Source organism: Camelus bactrianus, chromosome 16, assembly GCF_048773025.1.
Source record: "Camelus bactrianus isolate YW-2024 breed Bactrian camel chromosome 16, ASM4877302v1, whole genome shotgun sequence".
Taxonomy (NCBI): Eukaryota; Metazoa; Chordata; class Mammalia; order Artiodactyla; family Camelidae; genus Camelus; species Camelus bactrianus.
This window is the reverse complement of record NC_133554.1, coordinates 18591270-18609174: the sequence shown is the minus strand read 5'-3', so window position 1 is coordinate 18609174 and position 17905 is coordinate 18591270.

Below are 17905 nucleotides of genomic sequence, written 5' to 3'. Positions count from 1 at the left end.
AGAAGCACTCTTTATCTGTCAGAGTCTGTCAGGAGACAGAAGTTACATGAGTAATTGGCACAGAAAAATAAATTAATAAAGATACTATATAAAAATAAAAAACTATAATCTTGTGAAAGGGGATTAACTGTTAAGAGGGGGAAAGTGAATTCTAAACAGTATGTGATCAGCAAATCTTAAGAAACAGCCTAGAGCACTCAAGGAAGGAACATACTTGGGAAGGTTCTGCCTCCTCCAAGGCTGAGAGTCAGATCCCCTTGGAGAGGAGTGACTAAGGCTCACTGGACTGGGAAGATATTTGCTGAAGGGCTTCATGCAGGTCAATGTTAGCAAGTAGGAAACGTCTGCTGAAGTACCAGCAGGACTCCTTGGGAAGCCATCCAGTGTGGTGACGGTGGTGAGATCCACTGACAAGCCACCCACTACTTACAGGAGCAAGAAATAGACCAGAATCAGGAGAAAAACCCCTTCCCTTTGCAGCGATCCTCCAGCGCCCTCTACTGACAAGGGCTGGCAGTATTCCAGCTGGCGAAGGAGGAATGTATATCAGCCCCAGGTGCAGTTTCATTACACAGACAAAGAAAGGTGGGTTTGGAACTGGGAGGCAGTAAGTTGATGACCAGCATACAAGCTAAAGCACAATGAAATGCAGAATGTTACGAAGAATTTTTTTTTAAACTCTTGAAAAAATCAGAGAAATCATAGTATACCTGGTCTCAGGTCTACCTTAAAACTGGGAATTCAATATTGCTTATCCTGTTCTCTGTTACCACCCTCCTCAACTCTCGTATTTTCATTTCATGGACAAGGAAGCTAGTAAGCCAAATATTTCCTTTTCCAGACCTTACAGTCACATTATCTAACTGAGAGAAGAAATAAAGTTCAGCATTCCTGAGAGATTACAATTCTCTGAAAATAAAGGCTGTCACATAATACCAAATTATTTTTTATCACCATTTCTATTTTCCTTTCATCTCATTTCATTCTGCTAAATTAAATACATCAGCATGGAGGCAATAAAAGGGGGAATCATAATGAATTTTTGACCCATGGGGAGCAACCATGAGCCCCTCCACCCACTCTGCAGTTGTTGACATGCAAGAATAAAACCCAGCAGTGTCTACTGTTGCTTGGAGAAGGTACCTGGGATATATATTCTACCCGGAGGCTATCCGTCTATGATCAGATCTGCTTGGGGGAACAAATTCTTGCTTCTCTCCTACTTCTGTTTGAGTCTTCGGCATAACAAGCAATTTAATCAGCTCAGCTCCACTAGAATGCTTCAGATATTTGCATATTAGCAGTCCTTGTCTTTCTTTTCCTTATTAAAATTGGCATCTCCCATGTCACAAGGCAGAACCACAGAGCCAAGCACCCTGGGCCGATGACAGACAAATACAGCTGTGTGTTCAGTAGCCTTGGTGTCAGTTTCTGCCACTTGCCCTTCAGACCCGCACTTTACCAGCTATAGAAAATCCATGCTGGTTCTCCCCTATCCAAGACACATCTGATGAGAAGATGTACTTTATTATTGTTAATGAAACTGCTTACATAAAAGTTCTTCAACAAAAACATCTCCCTTGCCTCATAAAGCATTGACAGGCCAAGGAAAAGGCGAGAACGTGACCAATAATTGCAGTAGTGCTGGCTGTGACACTTGCAGTATTTATGTTACCAAGTTTGTACACTGTATTCAAGCAGACAGTGAGACATTGTGCATATCAGTAAACTAGGCACTGGCTTAGAAGTGCCACTAAAAGATAAATAAATAAACCATCAGGGTGCAGTGTGTTCATGACATGAAACCAAACAAAGGGGCTTGGTGATCATGCAGTGACCTCCCTTAGCAACTAGCTTCTCAATGTGTCAACTCAGATTGTTAATAAAAAGTTGAATTAAATGATTGATTTTTATCTCTCTGCTTTCAAAGGGCTCGTGTAATTAAGCAAAGTCCATCCAGATAATTTTCATATTTTTAATTTTTTATGGAAATACAGTTATTTTGTAATGTTGTGTTAGTTTCAGGTATCCAGCAAAGTGATGCAGTTATCAGAGTGACTTCCATTATAGGTTATAACGAAATATTGAAAATAGTTTCCTTGCTTTAGAGAATGAAAGAAAGAATGAATGAATGAATAAATAAATAAATAATAATTGACTTTGAAAATCTCCTATGTAAAGTCTGGGGGAGATTGCCCCCTGCTCATAAAACCAGTTCTCTCACACAGCCTACCTTGCATCAAGGTGGGGTCATGTGAATAACCCTCATGAAAAGAATATGGTAAGAAGCGAATTACATCACTTTCCAGACACAGCTTTTTGGAAATGGGTGTGTCTCCCTAGCACTCTGCTTCCCCTTCCATCAGTTAAATGCAGATGGTAGCATGTCCTCAGGGCCTGCAGGAGGGGGGAGTCACAATTTGGAAGGAGCCTGGGTCCCTGCGTCACCAACAGGGAGGTCAGACTCTCACTGACCAAGCATACCTACCTTTGGCTTTCTCATGGGAAAAAATGAAATCTTAACTGTGTCTGAGCCATCATCAATTTTGGGGTGTTTGAATAGTATGTATTTCTTTATATATTACCAACATAGAGGAATCATTTTTTAGGCCAGTTAAAAAGTCTAAGAAGCTGATCTTTCTCTTCCCAAATGCTATGTGATCCCAGCCAAGTCATCTAATCTTTCAAGCCCTAATTTTATCTGCCAAGAGTGTAAATGTGTTAGGCCCACAGAAAACATCTTCAGAAATATACAAAGTACATTTTTTAAGTATGGCCAAAAAAATTGTTGTGTCAAAGAAAATAAATATTGCATGTTTTGAGGCAGTTTGAGGGTGCAACAGATGAGACAGAATTTTGATTACATTCGGGCTTTTGGCACATGCCAGCACTTTTCCGCTGACATTTATTCAAAGTGACAAGTGACCTACAAAGCCACCAAAATATCCATCAAAGCAACTGAAACATCGTGTTCCAAAACACAAGCACTTTATAGCATCACAGATGATGCTCTCAAAATTCAGCATTTCCTGTAACAGTAGGCATGGTGCTTCATGTTCAACACACATTTAGTGAATTTAACTGGTCCATTAGGAAGGTGCATCCATTTCTCTTAAGTTCGATTCGATTGGCTAAAATCATCAGTATTTCCAAATATGCCTTGTACTTTGAATAGGTAGATTTCACATTCTCGTCTATACTTAATACCACTTAACTTGCAGCTTTGCTAGGGGTGAATCCAGTGGCTTTTCTCTAACCTCATTTCCTCTCTTTATTATCTGCTTTTTGAACCTGAGGAAAACCTCTTTCCAAAATTCTTCTTCTCTTAGTTACAGCAGTTCTGTGTAATAGTAGCATACTTTCTACTATTTCTACTCAGTTTTCTCTTTTGGTTATTGTTTCCTCTTTCTTTTCTTACAGGCTTTCCTGTGAAGCAGTTTTTCTCTCTCTCTCACTGTTTCACGTCTGAGTTGGTGATGACCGAATGTCTGTCTCCAGTTATGTCAATTTTCCTAAGATAGCAAATGCCTATGGTCAATTGCTTAAAAAATGCACGTGTTTTCTTCACCGTCACTTCAGTTTCCACATGTCAGCATCTTTCCTTCCTTCCACCTGGATATCTATCCTCTTGTCTATTTGTTTGAATTAGTCAGGGACACCAAATTCTGCCAGGTTTGAAGATTTAGAATAATCATTGAATTAGCCTTCTTCATTTTCCACATTCAGTTTGTGGCGAGGTCCTTTCAGTGTTGTCTGCAAAGTGCCTGCTGAATTCATCTCCTTTCATTGCTATGATCAGCATCTCAGTCCAGATGTCCACCCCTCAAGTGTGGGCTTGACGATCGTCTCCTAATTGACTATAACTTCATGCACCCCCCACCCCTACCCACAATGCAGTTTACAGTGGTTCTCAAACCTGGCTGCATGTTGAAATCCCTGGGGAGCTTTTAAGGACAGATTAATGTCAGAGCTGTCCCCTAGAAATGCTGATTTACTTTGTCTGGCATGCCATTAGGATTTTTAATTCTCCCAGATTATTATAACATGCAGCCAAGATTGAGAACCACTGAGGTATCTCATTTCTAGGCTGTTTATTTCAAGGAAGTTCCCTCCCTCTTTGGATGTAGTAAATTAGATCTGTCCTTTCATTATATCTCTAAAGAGATTTTTTAAATTGATAATTTTGGGCTTTCCTGATTTATAAACATATCCTCTGTATCAGTTTCTTATTGCTCCTGCAACCAATTACCATAAACTCAGTGGCTGAAAGCAGCACACGTTTTATAGCTCTGGAGGACAGAGATCTCAGATGGATCCACAGGGCTGCATTCCTTTTGAGGGCGTTCATGAAGGACTTGTTTCCTTGCCTTTTCCAGCCTCTAGAAGCCACTCGCACTCCCCTGCTCACGGTCCTTTCCTCCATCTGCAAAGCCAGCATCATAGCATCTTTCTTCCTCTCTGACCTCTACTTCCACCTTTACATCTTTTCCTTAACTGTATGGCCTCCCTCTTTTAAGGACACTTGTGGTTACTTGGGCCCAGCTGGGTAATCCAAGATAATCTCTACATCTCATAATCCTTAAATTAATCACATCTGCAAAGTCCCTTTTGCCTTATGAAGTGACGTATTCACAGGTTCCAGGGACAGGAAATGGCGTCTTGGGGAGAGGGCTGTCATTGTTCATCCCACTACATCATCTAAAGATAATGGTGAATTCCCTCCCCCTCTCAAGTTTTTATTCTGCATTTCTTTCTCTTTCCTCTTGGCCTTGGCCAGTCCTTCCCCCATTACTGCTTACGGTAATGGCATCTCTTCCTAGATAGACAGAGATATTTAGCTCTCCTCCCTCTTGCTGTTTACAGTGGTGATATCTATTTCTACATTATGCATAAGTCATTATTTATCCCTGAAGGTAGGCATTTCTATTTGGTCCTATTATTTGCTAAAAGAAAAACAACAGTATTTGGGGTCAGGAGTGAGCTTAGAATAGTGTCTTCTTTCTTGGGTAAATATCTTTCCTCAGTTTTCAGAACTCCCACTCAGAGTTACGGTTATCCAAAGCTCCCAGACCCTCTTTGGACTTTAGAATTCTTTCTCTCTGTTCAGCTGACGGAAATTGAAAAGCTGATCACTGTTTCCCCCTCTCTTCGACTCAGCCTCAAACCAGTTCACGTGTCTTGGATCAGAGGCTATCTTAGGAAAAGGGAAGGTGGCGTGCAAAGCTAACGGTGGGAAACTGGGTTCCTCCGGGGGTGCTTCCTGCTTCTCCTTTGGCCTGATCACCCCCATTCCTAGTAAGAGACTCTTTCCTTAGAGATTGTAGGACAAGCTCGCTGTGTTTAGGAATTTTTTACCCTTGTTTAGGTTCAAAAAACATGAGTCTATGAAGGGGGTCAATTGATTAACATATAGATGTTCAAGCTCCCTTCCAAACACAGGTTGCCCTCTACTTCCTGCCCATTGAGTCTGATTTTTGCTGGACTTCTGTAATGCGCATGGTGAGGACAGAATAAATCAGCCAGACTGAAAAGATGGCAGCAGAGGAGAGAAAATGGGAGAAGGAGAAAATCCAGCAGAGGCAATTTTACAAAGTATCACAAAGGATGTGCTGTTCCTCCATGTACTTGTTCGTCAAAGATCTATTTCACATCTTCTGTATGTTAGACACTCTGCCAGGTACTGAGGCTAGAGCAGTGAGCCAGTCCACCAAGGTTCCTTCCTCAAGCTTACATTCTAGTTAGTGGAGAGAATTAATAGATAAGCACACATACAAACAAGTGAGATTAACTTCAGCTTGTGGTAAATTCTAAAAAGAAAATAAACAAGACGATAAGGTGGAAGTAATGAGATGGGGGTGCTGGTGAGCTGGTCAATGAAGTACTCCTGAAAAAAGTAACATTTCAACTGCCACCTGAGGGATTAAAGAAAGCTTGCTTTTGGAAAGCTGGGTAAGGGGTGTTCCAGGCAGAGGGCATGAACCCTAAGACAGGAAATCACTTGCCTCATCTGAGGAACGAACTGGTATGAGAAATGTCTCAGTGTGTTCTCAGTGTCTCAGAAATGAGTGAGGGCAGAGCAGCACAAGGTGAGTGGGAGAAGTAGACAGAGGACAGATGGTGTAAGCTCAAATCCATGTGGTCCAGGCTTGAAGTAGCATCTCAGTCTAGCAACCAGAAACAATTAATTCAAAGAAACTTTTTTCTTTCATAAAAGTCCAGCTCCTCTGAATTTCTCTAATCTCCTCTGGTCTCTTAGAAGATGTCAGTCTTATAGTTAACTTCTCTCTTTCCTACATCATATATCCACCCCACAATGGGATCAATCCAGGAGCATATGAACAAAGAAAAGTCTAGGACCAGATGGCCTCACAAGTGAATTCTACCAGAAATTTAAAGAATAAATACCTATTCTTCTCAAAGTGTTTCAAAAAATGGAAGAGAAGGGAACACTCTCAATCTCATTTAACAAGGCCAGCAATACCCCGATACCAAAGCCAGATAAGGAAAGAAAACTACAGGTCAATATCCCTGATGAATATAGATGCAAAAATTCTCAACAAAATACTAGCAAGCCAAATTCAAGAACTCATTAAGTGGGATTTATCCCCAGGTGCACAGATGTTTCAACATACATGAATCAATAAATGTAACGCACCACATGAATAGAATGGAAGACAAAAAAAAATCATATAATCATCTCCATAGACGTAGGCAAAAAAGCATTTGACAAGATTCAAGATCCTTTCATGATAAGAACTCTCAAAAAATTGGATATAGAAGGAATGTACCTCTATATAATAAAGTCCATATATGACAAAGCCAGTTAACATCATATTAAATGGTAAAATGTTGAAATCCTTTCCTCTAAGATCAGAAGAAAAGAGTGCTTACTTTCACCACTCCTATTCAACATGGTACTGGAAGTCCTAGTCAGAGGAATTAGGAAAGAAAAGGAAGTAAGAGGCATTTAAATCGGAAATTTGTCTGTTTGCTGATGACAGGATCTTGTATACAGAAAGTCCTAGAGACTCCACCCAAGACCTGTTAGACTCAACAAACTAATTCATTAAAATTTCAGGATATAAAACCAACGTGTAAAAATCAGTTGTGTTTACTATAGGACATTGAGGAAAGAAACCAAAAAAAAAAAAAAAAAAAGGAAAAATATCTCATGTTTATGGATCAGAAAGTAAATAGTATTAATGTATCATACTACTCATAGCCATCTACAGATTCAATGCAACTTCTATCAAAATTCCAATGGCATTTTTCAAAGATATAGGAAAAATATCCTAAAATTTGTATGAATAAGACACCCAAATAGCCAAAGCAATCTTGAAAAAGATGAAGCTGGAGGTACCACACGTCCTGATTTCAAACTGTATTACAAGACTACAGTAATCAAAACAGTATGTTACTGGCATAAAGACGACATGTAGACCAATGGGACTGAAAAGGTGTTCAATATCACTAATCATCAGGGAAATGCAAAAAAAATCATAATGAGGTATCACTTCACCCCTGTTAGAATGGCTATCATCAAAAGCATAAGAGATAACAAATGTTGGCTAGACTATGGTGCACTGTTGGTGGGAATGTAAACTGGTGCAGCCACTATGGAAAACAGTATGGAGTTTCCTCAAAAATTGAAAATAAAACTATCCCATGGCTCAGCAATCCCATGTCTGGGTATATATTTGAAGGAAGTGAAATCACTATCTCAAAGGTAAATCTGCACCCCCATGTTCATTGCAGCATTATCCAAAATAGCCAAGGCATGGAAACAACCTAAGTGCCTACTGATGGATGGATGGACAAAGAAGATATGATAATACACACACACAATATAATATTATTCAGCCATAAAAACAGAAGGAAATCCTGACACTTGTGACAATATAGATGGAATTTGACAGCATTATGCTAAGAGAAATGAGTCACACAAAGACAAACACTGTATGATTTCATTTATCTGTGGAATCTAAAAAAGATGAAATCATAGAAGCAGATTGTAGAACTGTGGTTGCTAGGGGATGAGGGATGGAACGAATGGGAAGATACTAGTCAAAGGGTACAAATTTTCAATTATAAAATGGATAACTTCCAAGTGCATCATGGTGACTATTGTTACTAATACTGTCCAGCATGGTGCCTGTAATTAACAATATTGTATTATATACTTGAAAGTTGCTATGAGAGTAGAGCTTTATTTAATATTCTCACTATAATAACAACAAAGTGGTAACTATGTGTGATGAAGAATGTGTTAACTAACCTTATTGTTGTAAACATTTCACAATCCGTACATTTACCAAATTATCATATAGACCTGAAAGTTACATAATGTCATACGTCAATTATATCTCAATAAAGATGGGAGAAGAGGGACTAAGAAAAGAATGTTTTCTAGGAGAAAGGTCAAGAAATGAGGCACAGCTGGAGAGGGTTGTGGGATCAAGAGTGTATTAAGATTTTGGCACTGACTTGTTCACATGCTTACTAGATTGAACGCATTAGAGATGGGGATGAAGGAACAAGAGGCAGCAACTGCTGGACGGAAGTCTTCTAAAAGTTTAAAAAGGATGGGAGAAATTCAGATTACAAATGGAAGAGTCAGACTTTCCTGAAAGAAAACAGCTTAGGGATGAATTTTTAATTGTTTCTGGCTGCTAGACTGAGATACTGCTCCAAGGGTGGACCACATGGTTTAGTTTTTAGCTGCCACGTCCATTATTGGCAGATGCCCTTCCTAGTTGGCGAATTTATAATCACTTCTTAATTTTGTTGTAAAGGGAGATTATTCTTTTATTGTTTCAGGTAGGCTGAAGAGGGGAGAAGAAAAATGCCGTCTCTTCTTTGCAATGTTTGCTCAGAAGTTTTCTACTAGTTTAAAGTAAAAGCTATGGTACTAATATTCAGCTTTGTGTTTCCTACAGAAACTCAGTAAAGCATCTATATCACAGGCATCATGGATCATGAATTTAAAAGCTAAACATTTTTTTTCTCTCTCTCTCTCCCTCCTAACCATAGCTTAAATACTACTGGCGTGAAAACTAAACAGAGAGAGTTTTCCCTCCTCTCAGTGTTTTCTCTAAGGGTGCTCTGGGATGATGCTTAATTAGAAAATATAATGATTTAAATGTTTAATTCTTTTAACTAGGTCCAAAACAGTATGACTGCATTGGTGTAATTTGTTTTTGACCAAAATTTCCAAGCTAATTTTCCAATTAGTAGACAGAATTGAGATATTATCAACTAATTAATGAAATTAACTTATTATTTTCATAACAGTATCACGAAGTCATCAATCACACTTGAATATGAGTTGGGATTTTATATTGGTTTATTAACAGGCAGTGTAAGATGCTTTGCTGGATGGTGTAAAAAGCCAAGAGAACAGGATGGTTTCTTTATATTACAAACCTTAAAGCATAGCTTTTTAATCTGAACAAATGGAATCCATTTTTTTCTTAGAACTGTCCCTTAAAATCCAAGGGACAGTTCATACCTCTCATATCATTTATTCAAATTCAACCTTAGGATATAAGAGAAATAACACAAAATGTAAAATTATTAAACCTGGGTTAGTGTCCTAGCCCTGTCCCCTCCATGCTTAGAACCATATGGACAAATCATCAATTCATCAATGCTCAATAATATCTAAGAATATTTGCCTCGCCAAATTATTATTAGGATTAAGTGAGAAAATGTAAAGCCATATAAAAATACATTGTCTTTGTCCTATTTGTCACCAGAACTCTCATCATCATCACTATTTGTCCCAGAGCTCAAGTCTGAGACATGAGAAAATTTATGAGCATTAAAAATAATGTCTTAGGTACTAGTTATCTATGTATATATTTGCATAAGTCTAGATGGTAAGCAACTTGACAGTAAACTAAAACCAGGTCTTATTTTTATCCTCCCCCCACCGCCACAAGCACATTCCATAAATGTGCATTGAAATATTCACTAAATGTTTTATAAGTTTGTTCCTGCATTTTAAAAACGCATCCTATCAAGCACAGCCCTCAATTTTAAAGTAACTCACACCCACCACAAGCTCTTACTTTTAGCTGGAAACTGTCCTGAGCATTTTAAATGCAAAACCTCCTTTAATCATCTTAACAGCTCTGTAAGGTAAGGTACTGTGGTTAGCGCTTTCTTTAAAATGAGACTTTCTTATGGCAGACTGCTTCTTATTCTGAGAAGACTGCTTACCTTAAAACATTGGAAAGACAAATGAATCAGCGTGTGGTCCCACTCATGGGAAATGTGTCAGAAGAAGGGATTTGTTTTGCAGCATCCTCTGCATCGATCACAGTCAGCACTGGAAACTTTAGCTTCCTTGCCCAGCACATTTTGTGACATCTTCCCTGACCTCTTAATTGAGAAAAAGCTGAGCCATAGCTTGTCAATTTGGATAATTTTGAAGATGAGAGGGTGATTTTTATTGACTGCATTCCAAAAGCAGCATGGAATAAATATGAGGCTGCGTCAACAGGAGCTTTGGAAAGCATGGTCCACAGGGGCAGAGTTTGTATCCCCCACAGGGCCTAAGACAGTGTGAAAAACATAGCCTCTCAGCAAATATCTGCTGAATTGAAATGAATCAAGATTGCTAAATTAGATAAGATAGATGATAGAAGAAAAATCAAGGTAACAAATGACAGGCAGGTTACTGGAGAAATAAAGAAGACAGAGGCACACTGCCCTCCACTTCAGAACTAGCAAGTGGAGTACACTGACATGGGGTATAATACCCTGGGAATGTGTTTAATGATGTATCATTTGAGTTGTTTCATCACTTGCCAAGAAAAGAGAAATAGGAAGCGGTACTCAGAATAAATTTGAAGACAAACCTTTTGTTTAATCAAACCATATTATGCTTTGTTAAATGGGAAGGTTGGATGAAAATACCTTGAAACTTCAAAATATTCATCAAATGTAAAACGCGAGTGTACATTTGGCAGCACGTGGCCTCTCGCCTTTGCTCAACCATCCCTTCCCTTAGATCACGGGACCATGTAAGAGGGGTGAGTGGGTTTTCAAGTCAGACCTACGAGGTAAATGTTATCTCTAATACTCTGACCTTGAGCAAGATATTTTTCTCTGATGGTACTGCTCAAATCTGGGGATACGAAAGAATCACTTAGGACCCCCAGGTCCCACCCACAGAGATTCTTGATTTGGAAGGGTAGAGTCAGTTCCCAGAACCTGATTTTTAGTAGGCAGCCAGATATTCTAATGCAGGTGGCCTAGTATTCTCTAAAAAAACAGAGCTCTGGGAATCAAAAATTTCTATTACCAAGGAGGAAATGATAATACTCATTGGATTAGGGACTTGCGGATTTTTTGGCAGGGACAGCTGAGATAACACGTGTGAAGCCATATAGTTCAGTATTGGCCCTGTGGAGGAGCTAAATATATCATTGTCAGGAGTAATTCCCAAAATTATACAGGTGTCATTCAGCAAAGTCTCCCACCACCCCTTCTGCTGTCCTCAGGCTTCAAAGCTTTCCTGACACCTCATGCTGTTGCTGCCATCAGCAGAAAATGCATTAGGAGGCCATCTAAATGAGTGAGTCAAATTTGTTTCTTAAACCCATCTAAGAGGCAGTTCATAAAAAAAAAAAATAAATGTATAGGATTATACCTAAAACCTGCTGCTCCTAGGACCCCAAGTCCTGAAGTCTGGTCCTGTATAAAAGCTTAAACTCACTTATGTGTCCATCAAGGCCCAGTCAAAAGAGGAAAAAAAAAAAAAAAAAACCAGAACTAGCTTCAAGAATTTTAGGTTGAGAGAATTGAATAGAACATTTCCAACATGTTGGAATGAAAGAAGAGAAAAAAGTTTAATTTGTTCAGATATTGGTATTGATAGGAAGCCTCTATTTTTAATAGGTCTGAAGGAGTCAATGGGAAAATTGTTACCCAAAGCCCCTACCCGCTGTGGGATGCTGGAGCATCCACTGGAGTATTGGAACCCCATCTCTGCTATCTGGCAGAAGGCTAAGACACTTCTGTTGATTTTGCTGTTAAGTCCAGACATGCTCATCCACTGCCATCACAGACACTGTCAGAGCCCAGCCAAGGCCACAAAGGCACTGAAGTGTCCATGGCTGCCGTGCAGCCCCTGCGAGAGCCAGAGCAGGTAGTGCGGTGTGGTGAGGGTTGCAAGGTCAGCTGCTGCCTCTGCACCTGACAGAACTCTACCTGAGCAGGACCTCGGGACCCGGGACTTCCGTTGTCTGAAAAATCACCAAGCCCAGATCTTCTTCCTTTCTCCTGCTCTCTGATAGCCCTACTGTGTCTTCTACGGGAAGAACCTAACTAGAAGCCAGCTGGCAAAGGAATTTGAGACATGTAGTTCATAGGCTTCTAGTCTCTTGTGCGCAAGAGGAAAGCACGGAAGGGAGGACATGTTGCTGAGATACAGCAGTGTCAGAACAGCCTACCTTTTACCAGATAGGAAGTAAGTCCCTTTCCGAGGGCTGCCCAGACACCAGATGATTAGAAGACTCACTCTTTGCTCTTATCTTTTTATATCTGATCAGAAAAAGCATGCTAGGAAATTTTAGGAATAATACCATATATTTGGAATTTTGTATGGGTGAGCTCATCAGAATTTGGATTTCAGAGATTTTACCTTGAACGGTGAGTGTAAGTTTTCAGTGGTAGTTTTTCAGCATAGTAAGTGGTGGTTACCTCCTTCAGGACTCACCTGCTACTTGTCACCTATCAAATTAGTCCAGCCCAAGAAACTGCTTTCTCCTCTAAACTCTTTCCATACCTCCTTCTAGAGATAGCTATTTAGCATCTAACATATACGATCTGGGAAATGTTTGCCGTGCAAGTAGACATCCTCTTGAGAAGTGGACCCCATGCTTTATGCCTCTTTGTGATCTAATACCTAGCAAAGGTCCTTAGATGCGGTAGTTTTGTGATAAATGTTTGCAATAATGTTATCATAAAGCAAAACAAATGCAATTAAATAATGAAAAATAACTTAAATAAAAATAATTTGTAATAAATATTAGTTTGCTTTTTTGCTGCAATTCCCACTCCCCTCTCATTTCTGAGCTATGTGTGGTTCATAGCTGACCTCATGGCACTTTGGCTCTAAATACCTCAGTATCTGTCTCCTATGAACAAGAACATTATCCTATATAACCACATCATTACAAAGTCAAGAAATTTAACAGGGGTTTAATAATGTTGTCTAATACAAAACCCATCTTTAATTTTCCCAAATGTCCTTTGTATCTGATTTTTTCCCTCTGTCCAGAATCCAGAGTACATGCATTGCATTTGGTTATATCTTTCCAGTTCCACTTAAACCAAAAGACTCTCCTTTAATCTAAAACAATCTTTTAGTAATTTAGGCCAGCTCACTATTAGACTGTCCCATACTCTGGATTTGCCTGATTGCTTCTTTATGATTAAATTCAGAGTGAACATTTTTTGGCAAGAATACTGCATAGGTGATGTTGTGTAAATTCCTCTGAATCACATTAGAAGGCACAGGTTGTCGATTTGTTCTATTAATGGGGCTCTATGTTTAACTATTTGATTAAGGTCAGATTAATGCCCATTCATTTCAACATGAAAGTATCCTTTCCCTGTCATTTAACAAGCAATCACTAGGGTGGTATTTTGAGACCATGAAATGTGCTGTTCCCCAACCATCTTTCACCAAGTAATTTTAGCATCCTTATGAATGATCCTTGCTTGAATTAATTATTATATTTGTGGTACTAAAATGGTTATATTCTAACACTATCATTTTTTCCACATGTATTAGCTGGCACTGTTCTATAAAGAAAAGCATTTCAATCCCCCTCTTCCACTTTTTGGTATCATTATAGGTTCATGTAATTTTTTTTACTCATGTTATTACTCCATTGCCATCATTACTTTTATGCTCAAATTGTCCTAAATTAGACCAGTGAAAGACTCATCAATTCACCTCCTGCATTCACTTGACACATTCTCAACAAGTTTTGAACACTTCCTGACTTTCAGGGACCAAGACATTCCTAGACTCACCTTGTACTTGTACTTGCTGCGTTGGTCCTGGAATTATCCATTTCGCAAAGGAGCCCTGCGCCCTTTTATTGGATACTCAGGGTCTCACTTTTCTTAATGAAGCCATTTAATTGAAGCTTTTCAAACCCAATTTGAGAAGCAGTTGGCTAGTGGACCACTTCATTGTCTTCACATAATTTCAACATGGTATTGATTTGAAACTCAAGCACTGAACTATTTCAAGAGGAATGGTTGATGCTCTCAAATTTTCCCAGTCTGTGCTGCAAAAGATTGGCAGCCAAAGTACTAGGGTAGAAAAGTTGAATTTATTACCTGAGAGGATACTCTGAGTAGTTCATATCTCTGCCTTATGTGCTTCTTAAATTTATGCTACAAAGTGCATCACATAAATACAGTGCTTTACAGCTCTGTCCATTTTCTTTCCCCCTAAATAGACAAATTGTACTTGAAGTATCTTATTAGCCCAGTATATTGTTTGAAACCAGGGATCAGCAAAACATTTCTGTAAAAATCCAGACAATAAATATTTTAGATTTTCAATCTTTGTTGCAACCATTTAACTCTTCAGTTGTAGCAAAATCAGCCACAGGTGATATGTGGATGAGAGGGTGTGGCTATGCATCCAGTGAAACTTTCTTTGCAAAAATGGAAACTGAGTTGGTAGTTTGCCAACACCTGTTCTAAACAAAAGTAACAACAATTATGACAATGTTTATTTCTATATTATTACTAGTATGTTTATAAATGAAATTTGGAGATAGTCCTAGAATCCAAGACATTCACTTTTAACATTTTGCCAGGCTGCCTTCCAGTTTTTAATCTACGTGCTTTTTTTGTATATCATGGTCATTGTTCTCCATCCATACTGTTTTCCTCCAGCTTTTTTTTTTTTTTTTTCATTATATTTTATAATCAAGGCACTTTTCCTTTGTGGAGATACTGCGAATTTTCCTCGCCCCATGTTGCCTCCACTGGCAGTGGTGGGGCAGCTCCCAGACGCGCTGACAGCTCCCATCATGGTCAACAGCATCTCCCTGTTTCTCTTTCTCCAGGTTCACAGGAGCCTGCAGTCGCCCCACTTGTCATGGATTCCACCTTCCCAAGGGCAACCCTTAATCCAGGAAGCACTGGAGCTGGTGGATACAGCTGCCCTTTTTTTCAATGCCCGTTTTTACAATTTATCACAGTTATATTTTTGGCATATTTTCTCCAATTTGTTGTTACTCCCGTTTTGCTTATAAATGTTTTATGTGTATGTGTTTTAAATATTTATGTATTTTTATTAACTGATTTTTACTGCTTTACTGGATTTAAGTTGATAAAATCCTCTCCCAGAGAGTGATTTTATATGTAACCTTCAATTTAACTTTAGAATCACACAGTCAAATTACCAAACATAAAAATCATATGTTTATATCTATATATCATATAGATAAGATAAAAGTTGAAATTTTATATATAAATATATATATATAAATTAGAATTAAATGTAAGCAAATACGTTTATTGATAAGTTACTTTTATCATATTTGAACTTTTCATCTATTAATTTAGGTTGACTTTCCATAATTTAGTCTTTTTTTAATGTCTCATCTGTCCTGCCACAGAAGTGTTTATTCTTGATATAGACGCCATGTAGCCTAAGTTAAGATTATTGCCGGGTTTCTATCTGCTTCATTGCAATTGTGAAATAAAGATTTTTTTTCATCCATTACATCTTGTGAATGGTTGAGTTGTTTACAATTATTACTGATTTTATACGTTCACCTTGTACCTAGCTGAATTTTCATATGCATTCCGATACGGTGTAGAAGTATATTTATGGAACTGTATTCTGTTGAGATGCTATCAGCAGTATCCCCAGATAGTACAGGAAAAAGCTTTTTGAAAGTCATTATTGTAGTGATATAAATATTTTGAGAAGGCTGTTTCTGGCCTATTTACAAAGAGATAGTATTTTATGATCTGCATTTTTTGTTGTCGTTTAATTCCCGAGTTCATTTAATACATTTAGTCTCTCCTAATTCTGATATGCTAGCTTTCAGTACTTTGTATCTTCTGGTAGACCATCCTAGATAATTTCTAAAACAAGCAGAATTTAATTCTTTTAATATGATATTAAATCTAATCATTAGTGGTTTGTGGGAGCCCATGATTGGGTTAACAAATTGTAACAGATCCCAGCCACTTATCTCCTTAAAGAAGACGTGCTTAGTAACTGCCTTGAGGTTTTAGCAATGACCTAGGCCCCCAGCTATAAACGCTGGCCGTGCCTGGTGTTAGTCTTCTATCCCCAAAACAGCCTTGGGCTGGAATAGTAAACAACTTGTAGAAAGCTGCAGACTCAGAGGTGAGAAGGCTGGTTAGCCAATGACGGGTAAGACCCCCGGAGGGGGCAGCCTAAGACAGGCACAGCCGCCTGAGTCCAGGAAAATCTTGTCAAGCAGCTGTTTCTCATACGTTCCGCCCTGATAAGCTGAAAGGCTCAACACGATTATGATTCACCAAAAACGGTCTTCTAACCTTGAGCCAAACACCAACAATAAACAAAGCCTTTGTACTCATTGTGATCCCACCCTGTCCTTCCCTAAATTCCTGCTTCGTCTGTACTCAATAAATATGAGAGATTTGAGAGGCTCATGGAGTTGGCTCCCGACTCCCTCTCGCTCTCTTGACTTTTCGCCAGAGTCTTGAGTAATTCATTCTGTCTCGGTGGGACTTCTGCTGGCCAGAACCCACAACTGGTGACGAGCCCACAGTGGTTGATTCTTTTACTTTCTAAATATACAAAAGAAATAGGATTTAGCTTCTTCCTTTTCAATACAAATCAAATATTAAAATGTACTTCACAAAACATATTGCCAGGCAGTGTGATGACATTTTTCTCCAGTTTGTTGATTTCCAAATTTGTTTGTAATTTTTGATGAATACAGCTTTTAAATGTTTATGGGTTTATACCAGTTTAGTTTTAGTGCTTTATTGGCTCCAGGTTTCTAAGGTTCTCTCTTGGACAGTGAATATTTGACTCTCAGATCAAACCCCAGCTCTACAACTCACTGTGTGAACTTGGGTGAGTTACTTGACCTCTTTGTGCCTCTGTTCCCTGATCTGTAAAATGGGGTTATAACAGGTCATTGTGAGGATTAAGATGGCATGTTCTAACATTATTTCTTATTTTATTAATTTTTAGTCTCTCCTTTAATTATTCTATTGAGTTTTGCTTAAAGTACAGATGCTGCCTACTGCTATATAAAAGAAAAAATCTTAGAGGTGCTAAGGCTTACAACCATTCACTGTGGGGACCAGGAGGAACCATTATATTTCGTTAATACAGAGATGTCAAGTTACTTTATGTACCACTAAAAACAAAGACTATTAACCTCTGACATCCTCTCAATTAAAAACCATATTCCAAGTTCAGAGATGTTAACATTGGAGGGAAAAATTGCATCTTAGGATCAATGATGTGCAGTAAGTTTAAATGTGCTTTCCTACCTGCCAAGCACCATGCTAGCATTTTACACATGTTCTGCTAAATCACTCAAGATTAACATCATTAAACCCATTTCACAGTTGAAGAAACTCAAGTTCTCCAAGGTTAGTGTAAGTTCTTCCTTCAAAAATTGTAATTTAAAAAACTTACCAGATAAAAACTCTACCAGATGCTGAAGATACAGTGATGAAAAAGAAGAGCAAAATCTTTGCCTTCATATAAGAATGATGTGTGCTTCTGAAGGGTACAATGGAGGCCTGTAATTGGAGGAGGAAGAGTTAGTGTAGACCAGGGGTTCAGGCAAGGTACTCGGTAGAGGCGGTGTTTAAGCCACAACCAATGGTTGAGCAGCCAACATCCAAT